General features: G+C 43.0%; 1 non-coding gene across 1 annotated transcript; it reads left to right on the plus strand.

Moving 5' to 3' along the window:
- The first annotated feature begins 7178 nt into the window (after positions 1-7178).
- LOC138989650 (U5 spliceosomal RNA) lies at positions 7179-7296 on the plus strand. Its single transcript, XR_011465899.1, has one exon. It is a non-coding gene; the product is annotated as a U5 spliceosomal RNA (small nuclear RNA).
- The last annotated feature ends 5123 nt before the right edge of the window (positions 7297-12419 follow it).

The raw sequence follows: 12419 nt of genomic DNA on the forward strand, positions 1-12419 counted from the left end.
TCAAACCACATCAAACCTCTGGATGCTGTGAGACCTGTACTGCTCCAGAAGCATCAAAAAGTGTCTGAGAGCCTTATGGTCTCAGAAAAAACTCTTCAGTCAGTTCAGTTGCTCAGTCATGTCCGACTCTTTACGACCCCATGGACTACAGCACACCAGGCTTCCCTGACCATCACCAACTCCCGGAGTTTGCTCAAACTCATGTCCATCCAGTTGGTGATGCCATCCAACCATCTCATCCTCTGTCATCCCCTTCTCCTCCTGCCTTCAATCTTTCCCAGCATCAGGGTCTTTTCAAATGAGTTAGTTTTTCAAATCAGGTGGCCAAAGTATTGGAGTTTCAGCTTCAGCATCAGTCCTTCAAATGAATATTCAGGACTGATATCCTTTAGGATTAACTGGTTGGATCTCCTTGCAGTCCAAGGGACTCTCAAGAGTCTTCTCCAACACCACAGTTCAAGAGCATCAATTCTTCAGTGCTTCCTTTCTTCACAGTCCAACTCTCACATCCATACATGACCACTGGAAAAACCATAGCTTTGACTAGATGGATCTTTGTCGGCAAAGTAATGTCTCTGCTTTTTAATATGCTGTCTAGGTTGGTCCTAGCTTTTCTTCCAAGAAGCAAGCGTCTTTTATTTTCATGACTGCAGTCACCATCTGCAGTGATTTTGGAGCTCCCCCCAAAATAAAGTCCGTCACAGTTTCCATTGTTTCCCCATCTATTTGCCATGAAGTGATGGGACTGGATGCCATGATCTTACTTTTCTGAATGTTGAGTTTTAAGCCAACTTTTTCACTCTCCTCTTTCACTTTCATCAAGAGGCTCTTTGCTAAGTCACTTCAGTTGTGTCCAACTCTGTGTGACCCCGTAGATAGCAGCCCACAGGCTCCCCCGTCCCTGGGATTCTCCAGGCAAGAACACTGGAGTGGGTTGCCATTTCCTTCTCCAATGCATGAAAGTGAAAAGTGAAAGTGAAGTCCCTCAGTCATGTCCGACTCTTCACAACCTCATGGACTGCAGTCTACCAGGCTCCTCCGTCCATGGGATTTTCCAGGCAAGAGTACTGGAGTGGGTTGCCATTGCCTTCTCCAGTGGTTTTCCCTACTTTCTTCAATTTGAGTCTGAATTTTGCAATAAGGAGTTTATGATCTGAGCCACAGTCAGCTCCCAGTCTTGTTTTTGCTAGCTGTATAGAGCTTCTCCACCTTTGTCTATGCACCTATGCAAAGAATATAATCAAACTGATTATATTATATCAAACTGATTATATTAATCAAACTGATTATCTTGTGTTGTTAGAAAAGGATGTTTGCTATGAACAGTTCATTCTCTTGGCAAAACTCTGTTAGCCTTTGCCCTGCTTCATTTTGTACTCCAAGGCCAAATTTGCCTGTTACTCCAGGTATCTCTTGACTTCCTACTTTTGCATGCCAGTCTCCTATGATGAAAAGGACATCTTTTTTGGGGGGGGGGTGGTGAGTTCTAGAAGGTCTTATAGGTCTTCATAGAATCATTCAACTTCAGCTTCTTCAGCATTACTGGTTTGGTCATAGACTTGAATTACTGTCATATTGAATGGTTTGCCTTGAAATGAACACAGATCATTCTGTCATTTTTGAGATTGCACCCAAGTACTGCATTTTGGACTCTTTTGTTGACCATGATGGCTACTCCATTTCTTCTAAGGGATTCTTGCCCACGGTAGTAGATATAATGGTCATCTGAGTTCAATTCGCCCATTCCAGTCCATTTTAGTTCAGTGATTCCTAATATGTCGATATTCACCCTTGGCATCTATTGTTTGACCACTTCCAATTTGCCTTGATTCATGGACCTAACATTCCAGGTTTCTATGCAGTATTGCTCTTTACAGCATTGGACTTTACTTCCATCACCAGTCACATCCACAACTGGGTGTTGTTTTTGCTTTGGCTCCATCTCTTCATTCTTTCTGGAGTTATTTCTCCATTGTTCTCTAGTAGCACACTGGGCATCTACTGACCTGGGGAGTTCGTCTTTCAGTGTCCTATCTTTTTGCCTTTTCATACTGTTCATGGAGTTCTCAAGGCAAGAATACTGAAGTGGTTTGCTATTCCCTTCTCCAGTGGACCATGTTTTGTCGGAACTCTCCACAATGACCCATCCATCTTTGGTGGCCCTACACGGCATGGCTCATAGTTTCATTGAGTTAGACAAGGCTGTGGGCCATGTGATTAGTTTGATTAGTTTTCTGTGATTGTGGTTTTCATTCCAAAAAGACCCTTAGTGTCCTGAAAATCCTGAGAGCCTCACGGGACTCGGGAACTCTAACATGGCTGCCAAAGGTCAGACCCAGAAAGGCAGAGCCTATGGCAGGGAGGTGGGGAATCTGGGAACTACTGCTCTTATCCACTGTGGACCCTTAGACAAGGCCACCTTACTGGCCTCAAGGAGTGTTTGTTGGATGAATACCTGAAATTTCCTTTTTGTTGAGTATGCTGTCTCACACATGAAATGAGAGTCTCACTGTTAATACCCATGTTCAAGGGGGTGTGGAAAGGTCTCTGAGGATGCCACTCTAGAGGCTGGGAGCTCTTAAGAGCAAGCTGGGTTATCTAGTTCCATATCACTGTGGTTCTTTCTATTTTTTTTTAAAGCAGCTTTATTGAAATATAATCCACAGCCCACACAATTCACATTTAAAGTGTGAAACAAGAGTTTTTAGTACATTTGCAGATATGTGCAACCATCACTGTCGTGAATTTAAAAACATTATCACCACATCAAAAAGAAATCCTATATACTTAGGCTATCACCACCCTATGCTCTCAAGTACCCCAGCCCTAAGCAACCATTGATCTGCTTTCTGTCTCTTTAGGCTTGCCCGTTCTGGCCATTTCACATAATGGAGTCTCATACCATGTGGTGTTTTGTGACTTGTTCTTTCCCTTCGAGTATGATGTTTCAAAGTCCGTCCGTGTTGTAGCATGCATCGATACTTCATTCCTTTCTAGGGCTGAATATTATTCCATTATCTGCATATACCACCTTCTGTCTATCCATTCATTACTGAGCAGTCGTTTGGATTGCCTCTCCCGTTTGGCTATTATGAGTAAGTGATGAGGCATTATTCTCTTGCTGTTTTTAAGATTCCCTGCTTGTCTTTGGCTTTGGGCATTTTTATTCAATACTGTGCTGTGTCTGTGGACCTCACTGAATTGTATTTTATTTGGAATCCATTCGATTCCTGGATGTGTAAATGGTTATTTTTATAATCTGGGACGTTTTTAGCTGTTATTTCTTCAAATGTTTTTTCTCTTCCTTTCTCGTGTCTCTTCTTCTGGTACTGCCATTACACATGTGTTGATGTGTTTATGGTATCCCGCATTTCTCTGAGGCTCTGGTAACTTGTCTTCAGCGTTTTCCTCTCTGTTCTTGGATTATGTAATCTCTCTCAGTCTATCTTCAAATTTGCTGGTTCTTTCTTCTGTCAATTTACATCTACCACTGAGCCCTCTTGTGAAATTTTCGTTTCAATTATCATACTTTTCAACTCCAGCATTTCCATTTGTTTCTTTTTGAATAATTTCTCTTTTATTTCTATCAATAAAGTAGTCTCTATTTGATGTAACATTATCCTCATTCCTTCCTTTCTTTCTTCAATCACTTCCTTTAGCTCCTTGAACATATTTATAAAGGTTACTTTGAAGGCTTTGCCTGTTAAACCCAACATCTGGTTGCTTTCACAGGCAGTTTTTGTTGACTGTTTATCCCCCAGTGTATGAGTCACACTTTCCTATTTCTTTGCATGTCTCATAATTTTCTGTTGCAATCTCAAGGCCAGGTTATCACCTGTGCTTCTGACCAACTAGCTGTAAATCGGAGGCTTCCATGTCCCTGTCCTTGGATTTGATTAATTTGCTGCAGTGGTTCACAGAATTCAGAAAAAGTTAACTTCCTAGAGTATAAAAATATAGAATCACAGGAGGAGCCAAATGAAAGTGATGACAGGGCAAATATGTGGGAAGGGGCTTTCTCCATGCTCTTTCAGGTGGGGGGTTACCATTCCCCCAGCATCACTACGTGTTCAGCAACCCCAGAGCTCTCTGAACCCCATCCTTTTTGGACTTTTATGGAGGCCTCATTACTTAGGCATGGTTGATCCAATCATTGACCACTGGTGATTGATTCAACCCCTATCCCCATCCCCTCTCTAGAGCTGATTAATGTCATCATATCAACAGTGATACATTATGTTGATGTATGTACCTTTGAAATGAAATTATGAAAATGGAAATATACCTATGTAGACGTCCTCTCAGAAACATATTACCCTAGTCTGATCATGAGAAAGGGTTTCCCTGGTAGCTCAGTCAGTCAAGAATCCACCTGCAATGCAGGAGACACAAGTTCAGTCCCTGGGTCAGGAAGATCCCCTGGAGAAGGAAATGGCAACCCATTCTGGTATCCTTGCCTGGGAAATCCCATGGACAGAGGAGCCTGGTGGCCTATAGTCCATGGGGTTGCAAGAGTCAAACATGACCTAGCAACTAAACCACCACCACCACCAATAATGAGAAAACATCAGATAAATCCCAATGGGGGAGGAGGGCCTTCGTTGGTGGTCCAGTGGTTAAGGGTCCACACTCCGATGTAGAGGCCATCGGTTTGATCCCTGGTCAGGAAACTAAAACAGCTGTGGGGCAACTAAGACCATGCGCTTCAACTAGAGAAGCCCCACGCACTGCAAGGAACAGCCTGCACAACCCCAACAAAGACCCAATACAGCCACACATGAAAAACACCAATACAAGGAGAGTCTATGCAATATCAGTATACCTCAAAACTCAAAGGCATCAGAACAAGGAAAGTCTACGAAACTCAGAGGCCAGAGGAACCTAAGGAGACACAACTACTAAATAAAATGTAGTATCCTGGGTAGGATCCTTGAACACAAAAAGGGCATTAGATAAAAACCAAGGAAACCTGAATAAACTATGGACTACTGATTCATCAATTATAATAAATGTACCATATTGATAACGTTAGTGATTGGGATGACTGGGTGTGGGGTATACAGAAACTCTGCATTATCTTCACAATTTTTCTTTAAAATTTTAAAATGTTTGAAACTTTTCTTACAAAATTGTCTACTTAAAAATCCATTGTTGCTAAATTGAGTTTAGGTTATACATGCAGAGTTAATTTATGATACAAAATCTATGAGTATAATTTTCCATATTTATATATTAAAAGGGAAACTTACGATTAACTCAATATCCACCTACACTGCAAGAAGAAAAAAAATGCAATATACTAGGAGTACAATGCTATTAGCTTAATTAAAACAATTCCACCAAATAATTTTTGAGGTCCAGTAAAAACTGAAGATGCAGGATCATTTTTCTCTTTATATATGTGCATACTAAGTCACTTCAGTCGTGTCCAACTCTTTGCAACCCTACGGACTGTAGCCCACCAGGCTTCTCTGTCAATGGGATTCTCCAGGCAAGAATACTGGAGTGGGTTGCTATGCCCTCCTCCAGGGGATCTTCTGGACCCTGGGATCAAGCTGGCATCTCTTATGTCTCTTGTATTGGCAGGCGGGTTCTTTATCACTGGCGCCACCTCGGAAGCCCTTTTAATATATATTTTATTTATTTATTTATTTTTGGCTGCCCTGGGTCTTCCTTGCAGTGGGCTGCTCATTGCATTGGCTTCTCTTGCTGCAGATCAGGTGCTCTAGACACACTGGCTCAGTAACTGTGGTGCATGGGCTTAACCCATGCAAGACCAATAAATAAAATTCAACTAATACTATAATGTCAACAACAAATTCTAATTTAAAAAATCTATACTAGCCCCCCAAACTACAAAGTATTTAGGGTAAAGTAAATCTAACCAAAAAAATCTTTGTTGTAAATTTATAAAACTGTAGGAGGGACTTCCCTGATGCCTTAGTTGGTAAAAATCTGCCTGCCAGTGCCTGGGGCCTGGGTTCAGTCCCTGCTGCAGGAAGATTGCACATGCCTTGGAGCAACTAAGCTTGAGCTCCAGAGCCTGTGAGCTGCAACCATTGAGCAGATGTGCCACAGCTAATGAAGCCGGCGCACCTAGAGCCTGTGCTCCGAAACCAGAGCCTGTGCTCCCACTGCAGTGGGAAGGCCAGACACCACAATGAAGAGTAGCCCCTGCTTTCCACAACTAGTGAAAGCCTGTGCAAAAGCAACAACGCAGCCCAAAAAAGGCGTTTTTTTAAAATAAAATATTTAATTTAAAAAGCTAGATGAAAAGACATAAAAATAGACGTCAATGATGGGGAAGATTCACAATGCTCATGAATATGATACACGGTGTTATATGATATCTGAATATAATTGAAAAGGTAATAAAATGGGGACTTCCCTGGTGGTCCAGTGGTTAAGACTCTGGCATTCCAATGCAGGGGGTTGTAGGTTTGATTCTTGATCAAGGAACTAAAATCCCACATGTCTTGAGGTCAAAAAAACAAAAAATATAAAACAGAAGAAATATTGTAATAAATTCAATAAAGACTTTAAAAATTATCCACATCAAAATAAAGAAAATTTTTTAAAAAGGTACCTTGCTGCCTCCCTCCCAGTTTAAGAAGAAAGATAGGGCCAACACCTTTGAAACTCTCTGTGGTCCTTTCCCCAGTCACACTCCTCACTCCCTACTGTAAGTAACCACTATTCTGGACTTCATATTAACGATTACTTTGCTATCTATCCTCAAGGACCGCCCCCACCTCAACTATCAGAAAATTATTTTATTTAAAAGATACCAAAAAAAAAAAAGATATCAAAGTCCCAGTGTGCGAACAGATAAACTCAGAATGTCTCTAGTAGACCAACCCGGAGTTTAGATCGTAGGCAGCCAAGCCATGGCGTCGGCCCTTAAAGTTGGCCCCAGAGCCGGGTTTGAATATGGTACTTTCCGAGGGGGAAGGGCGATCACTCAGGCTCATTTGCATACCCACAATGCACTGCAAACAGTTTAATAATTTTCGAGTTTAATAAAAAAATTTTACTTAGTTGAATTTTCTAAATGTGAAAATATTATTTTCAGAATTCTTTGAGTAAATTTCCTCAGGTAGTGACTTTGGGAATAAATAGTCACCATCAGTGTACTAGGAGTTGTAGTTACTGGAAATGAATTATGGGCAGCAACAGGTATACTCTGGTTTCCCTTCAGAACGTATAAATCTTTCGCCTTTTACTAAAGATTTCCGTGGAGAGAAACAATTCTGAGTCTTAAACCAATTTTTTGTAAGCCTTGCTTAATGCGAGGCTGTTTGTTGTTGTCTAAAAAAAAGAACTAGGATTTTTCGTAGAGTTTATAGACTACTGCTGTGTCATATATCTGTTGTTAATAACACATTAGTTATATAATAACAGTAGATAGGCATGTACAGTATGGCTTTCTGATTTTGTCGTTTGCTTTTAAAGATTTCTTGAGGTGTTAACTGATCAAGTCAGTAAAAATAAATTGATGAAACAACTTTGACTAACACAGCTTATTAGAACCAAGTAGGTTTTTCCAATATGTTTAATCCTGGAGGTGCTTCTACAATGTTATTCACATGTGCTTTAAATGCTGTGAAAGTGAAGCCACACCGTCATGTCCGACTTTTTGTGACCCCGTAGACTGTAGTTTATCAGACTCCTCTGTCCATAGGATTTTCCAGGTAATAGTACTGGAGTTGGGTTGCCATTGCTTTCTCCAGGGGAATCTTCCCGAACCCCAGGGATCAAACCCAGGTCTCCCGCATTGAAAACAGACGCTTTACCCTCTGAGCCACCAGGGCAATCAAATCCTGTAGAGAGAAGGGGACAACGTAGAGAACAAAATGGTTCTAGAGAACACGTTGAGAACATCACCAACTCAATGGACAAGTGTTTGAGCAAGCTCCCAGACATGGTGAAATACAAGGAAGCCTGGTGTGCTGTAGCCTATGGGGTCGCAGAGTCAGACATGAGTGAGTGAGCCGCCAGGAATTGAACCTGGGGCCTCAGCAGTAAAGCACAGCGTCCGAACTTTTCGATTGCCAGGGAGTTTCCAAAGTTAATCTTATTTAAGAGTACTTTCATAAAACTATTTTTCTTTGAGCCACTATTTTGGAGTTACAGCCCTGTTATCGATTATTTTCTTTGCTTAGTGTGATTCTTTAGCATTTGATGTTAGTTATTTTAGGGTAAGTTTGTAATTTTTCTGCACCTAAAGTATCTTTCCCTGCTGGCGCAGAGAATAGAGTCTGCCTGCAATGCGGGAGACCCATCCCTGGGTCGGGAAGATCCCCTAGAGAAGGAAATGACAACCCCCTCCAGTATTCTTGCCTGGAGGATCCCCATGGACAGAGAAGCCTGGCGGGCTACAGTCCATGGGGTCGCGAAGAGTCGGACGCGACTGAGCCACTTCACGTTTACGTTTTCAAAGTTTCTTCCCAGGTGGCGCTAGTGGTAAAGAACCCGCCTGCCAACGAGGGAGACAAGAGAGGCGGGTTGCCTCCCTAGGTCAGGAAGAGCCCCTGGAGGAGGAAATGGCAACCCACTCCAGTATTCTTGCCTGGATAATCCCATGAACAGAAAAGACTGGCGGGCTACAGTCCATGCGGTCGCCGGACAGCACGCAGATACTTGTGGCAGAATTGAGCACTAAAAGGGGAAGCAAGCGCCCCCTTGTGGCCAACAGAGGCTGCAGCAGAAAGGAGAAAGGGACAAGAGCTGAGACTTAGAGGCCCAATTTACCTTGCACAGGAGCGTGCTTCTCCCCTGCAGAATCTGGAAGGATTAGGTGTTGCTCTAAGTCTCAGACCTGCCACTTGTAGCGGTAGCCTCTGGGATCCTGCCACAACAAAAAAGAACTAGAGAACAATCCATAAGAACAGGTAAGGCTGATTTAACATTAATCTCTTAATGTAGACCCTCACTGGAAGAGATTAGAGCAAAAGCATTCTATAATAATTCCACAAATGCAGAAAAAGAATAAATTCAAATACCCATTCATTATACATTTAGGTGTGATGTTTCAGAGAAGACGCTTGAGAGTCCCTTGGACTGCAAGGAGATCAAACCAGTCCATCCTAAAGGAAATCGATCCTGAATATTCATTGGAAATCAATCCTGAATATTCATTGGAAACTGAAGCTCCAATACTTTGGCCACCTGATAGGAAGAGCTGACTCATTAGAAAAGACCCTGATGCTGGGAAAAATTGAAGGAGGAAGTAGAAGGGGCTGACAGAGGATGAAATGATTGCATGGCATCACCAACTTGATGGACATAAGTTGGAGCAAGCTCCAGGAGATGGTGAAGATCAGGGAAGCTTGGCATACTGCCTGTCCATGGGGTTGTAAAGAGTCAAACATGACTGAGCAACTGAACAACAATATAGATAAAATTTAACATCTGCCTAAGCGACTTAACAACAATATAGGTAAAATTTAACATCTGCCTAACCTAAGGAAGAATTTTAGCAACCAAAAACCTGGAGCAAACACCACATGTAACAGAATGTGTTATTAATGTTCCCTTTAGAGTCAGGAAGAAGACAAGAACAAATCACAATTTCAATAAAAAAAATTCCAATAAAGGTTTTTATGTTTTATATTTTTTAGTATGCCTTTTATCAATGCCTGATGATCTGACGTGGAGCTGATGTAATAATAATAGAAATAAAGTGCACAATAAGTGTAATGCACTTGAATCATCATGAAACCATCCCCCCACTCCCAACCATGGAAAAAGTGTCTTCTATGACACTGTCCCCGGTGCCAAACAGGTTGGGGATTGCCACCTTACATTGCATACTAGTATGAATTGTTGCCAGAAATGGAAATTCCAGGCACACTATAAACAAATTGTTTCAGCCCCTCAAACCCCATATTTATAATCAGAGGTGTGTCCATGCTCTGGAGTCAGAAGTCCTGGAAACATCAATGGAGCTTGGAATGGCTAAAAAACAAGTTAACCCTCCTTGTAGTTCTCTAGCAAGTGAAAGCTGCCCAGGACCCTTTCAGAATGAAGGAGAGACCAGAGGTCCCCCCCAATCTAGGAGTAGAGAAACACTTTTCCTGTCCCCTCAGTGACTGAGCCCCTGGCCAGGCCCTGTGAGGTGTAACTATCGTCATAGGGTGAGAACGCTGCACCTCCGTGGGTCTTTAACTCCCCATCACACTGTGAAATATGGAAGAACACAAAGGAATCTCAAAACAAATGAATGAATGAATGGTGTGAATGCATCTCAGAAACAGGCTAAGTGAACGAAGCCGGTCACAAAAAGCCAGGGAGTTGTATGTTTTCACTGGTGTGAAATGTCTAGAATAGGCACTTTAGAGACAGTATTTGGCAGAGGCTGGGGGATGGGAGAGCTGGGGAATAACTGCTAATGGGAACTATTCCTTTCTGGGGTTGATGAAAATGTTCTAAAACTAGATTGTGGGGACTTTGCTGGCAGTTCAGTGGTTAGGACTCCCTGCCTCCACTATAGGAGGTGCAGGTTTCACCCCTGGTTAGGGAGCCAAGATCCCATATGGTTCACAGGCCTGCCAAAACAAAACAAAAACACTATTGTGTGCATGTGTGTCAAGTCACTTCAGTGGTATCCGACTCTTTCTAACCCGATAGACCGTAGCCTGCTAGGCTCCTCTGTCCATGGGATTCCCCTGGCAAGAATACTGGAGTGGGTTGCCATTTGCTTTTCCAGGGGATCTTCCCGACCCAGGGATTGAACCTGAGTCTCTCAAGCCTCCGGCATTGGCAGGCAGGTTCTTTACCACTAGTGCCACCCGATTGTGGAGATGATTGCACCATTCTGAATATGCTAAAAGCCACTTGCTAAGTCACTTCAGTCATGTGTGACTCTGTGCGACCCCATAGATGGCAGCCCACCAGGCTCCCCCGTCCCTGGGATTCTCCAGACGAGAACACTGGAGTGGGTTGCCATTTCCTTCTCCAATGCATGAAAGGGAAAAGTGAAAGTGAAGTCGCTCAGTTGTGCCCGACTCTTAACGACCCCATGGACTGCAGCCTTCCAGGCTCCTCTGTCCATGGGATTTTCCAGGCAAGAGTACTGGAGTGGGGTGCCATTTATTTACTTGTACACTTTAGATGGGTGAACTGTGTGGTAAGTGGATTATATCCCCCAAAAGCTGTTTTCGACTAATTTAAACCAAATATAATGTCAAATATATTGTGAGCAGAAAAACTAGCAAACCAAACATGACAACTGAGAGGTATCAAAGTTGGGAAGTGGAATATTGACACGGCCTCCAGAAAAGAATCAAAGAACTGCAATTTCCTTTCCCAAGACTTTCAGTTACCACAATCATTAAGGAGTCTCTGTAGACTGTCGGAGCCCGTTCCTGAGCACTGCAGAGGAGAGTACAGCTCATGGGGGTTTTTTGGTTTGTTTTCTAAATAAGATGAGACTCGAGGTCTGAAGCTGAAATAACAAGATTTCATCGCCACAAGTAGCATCAGATCAGGAGGCAGGAAATCTGAAACCCAGCGCGGCAAGCGCCATTTTTTTTTTTTTTTTTTTTGCCTGCGCATTTTGAGGGATCTTAGTTCCCCTACCCTGGGTTGGGAAGATCCCCTGGAGAAGGAAATGGCAACCCACTTCAGTATTCTTGCCTGGAGAATTCCATGGACCGAGGAGCCTGGTAGGCTACAGTCCATGGGGTCGCAAAGAGACACGACTGAGCGACTTCACTCAGTTCCCATACCAGGAAAGGAACCAGCAGGGAGTGAAAGCTAGAGCCCAAACCACTGGACCCCCTGGGAATATCCAAAGCTCCAATTTTAAACAGGACACGGCTATGAATTTTTCTCAAACGGCAGAATATTCCAGAGTGTACATCTTGGACGTGCATGGTACAAACAGACAAAACACCTGTGTGCCCACCACGCAGTTCAAGAAGAAGGAAATTGTCAAACTTTGAAAACCGTCAATCCACCGAAGGGAGGAACCACGGTCATGAATTTGGTGCCAATTACTTGCTTTTTTTTTTTTCTTTTTCAATTTAACAGCAAAGTCTGTAACAGAAATCAAACTCAGACATACACAAAACATCTGAAACCCGGGTCTCCGCTGGGTGCGGCGTGTCCATGCCAGCCAGCCCGCCCGCCGCTTCGCCCCCTAGTGCTGACACAGGGGCGGTGCCTGGAGACAGCTTTCCCGAGCGGAGAGGCCGCCCACTTGCCTTATTTGCATACCCTCCCAGCGCTAAACACCGTACAAGTTTAAAATTATAAAACTTCAAATTTTCTTTTACCTATGTTTTCTGAAATTAGACCCTTGTTTACAGAGTAATCTAGAAATTTTTGTTCAGGCACTGGCTCTCGGTGTTAGCTAGTCACTCTCACTGTTCTAGGAGTTTCTGTTACTGGAGCTGTGAATTACTAGGGGATAGGTT

Source organism: Bos mutus, chromosome 10 (genome assembly GCF_027580195.1).
Source record: "Bos mutus isolate GX-2022 chromosome 10, NWIPB_WYAK_1.1, whole genome shotgun sequence".
NCBI classification, from domain to species: domain Eukaryota; kingdom Metazoa; phylum Chordata; class Mammalia; order Artiodactyla; family Bovidae; genus Bos; species Bos mutus.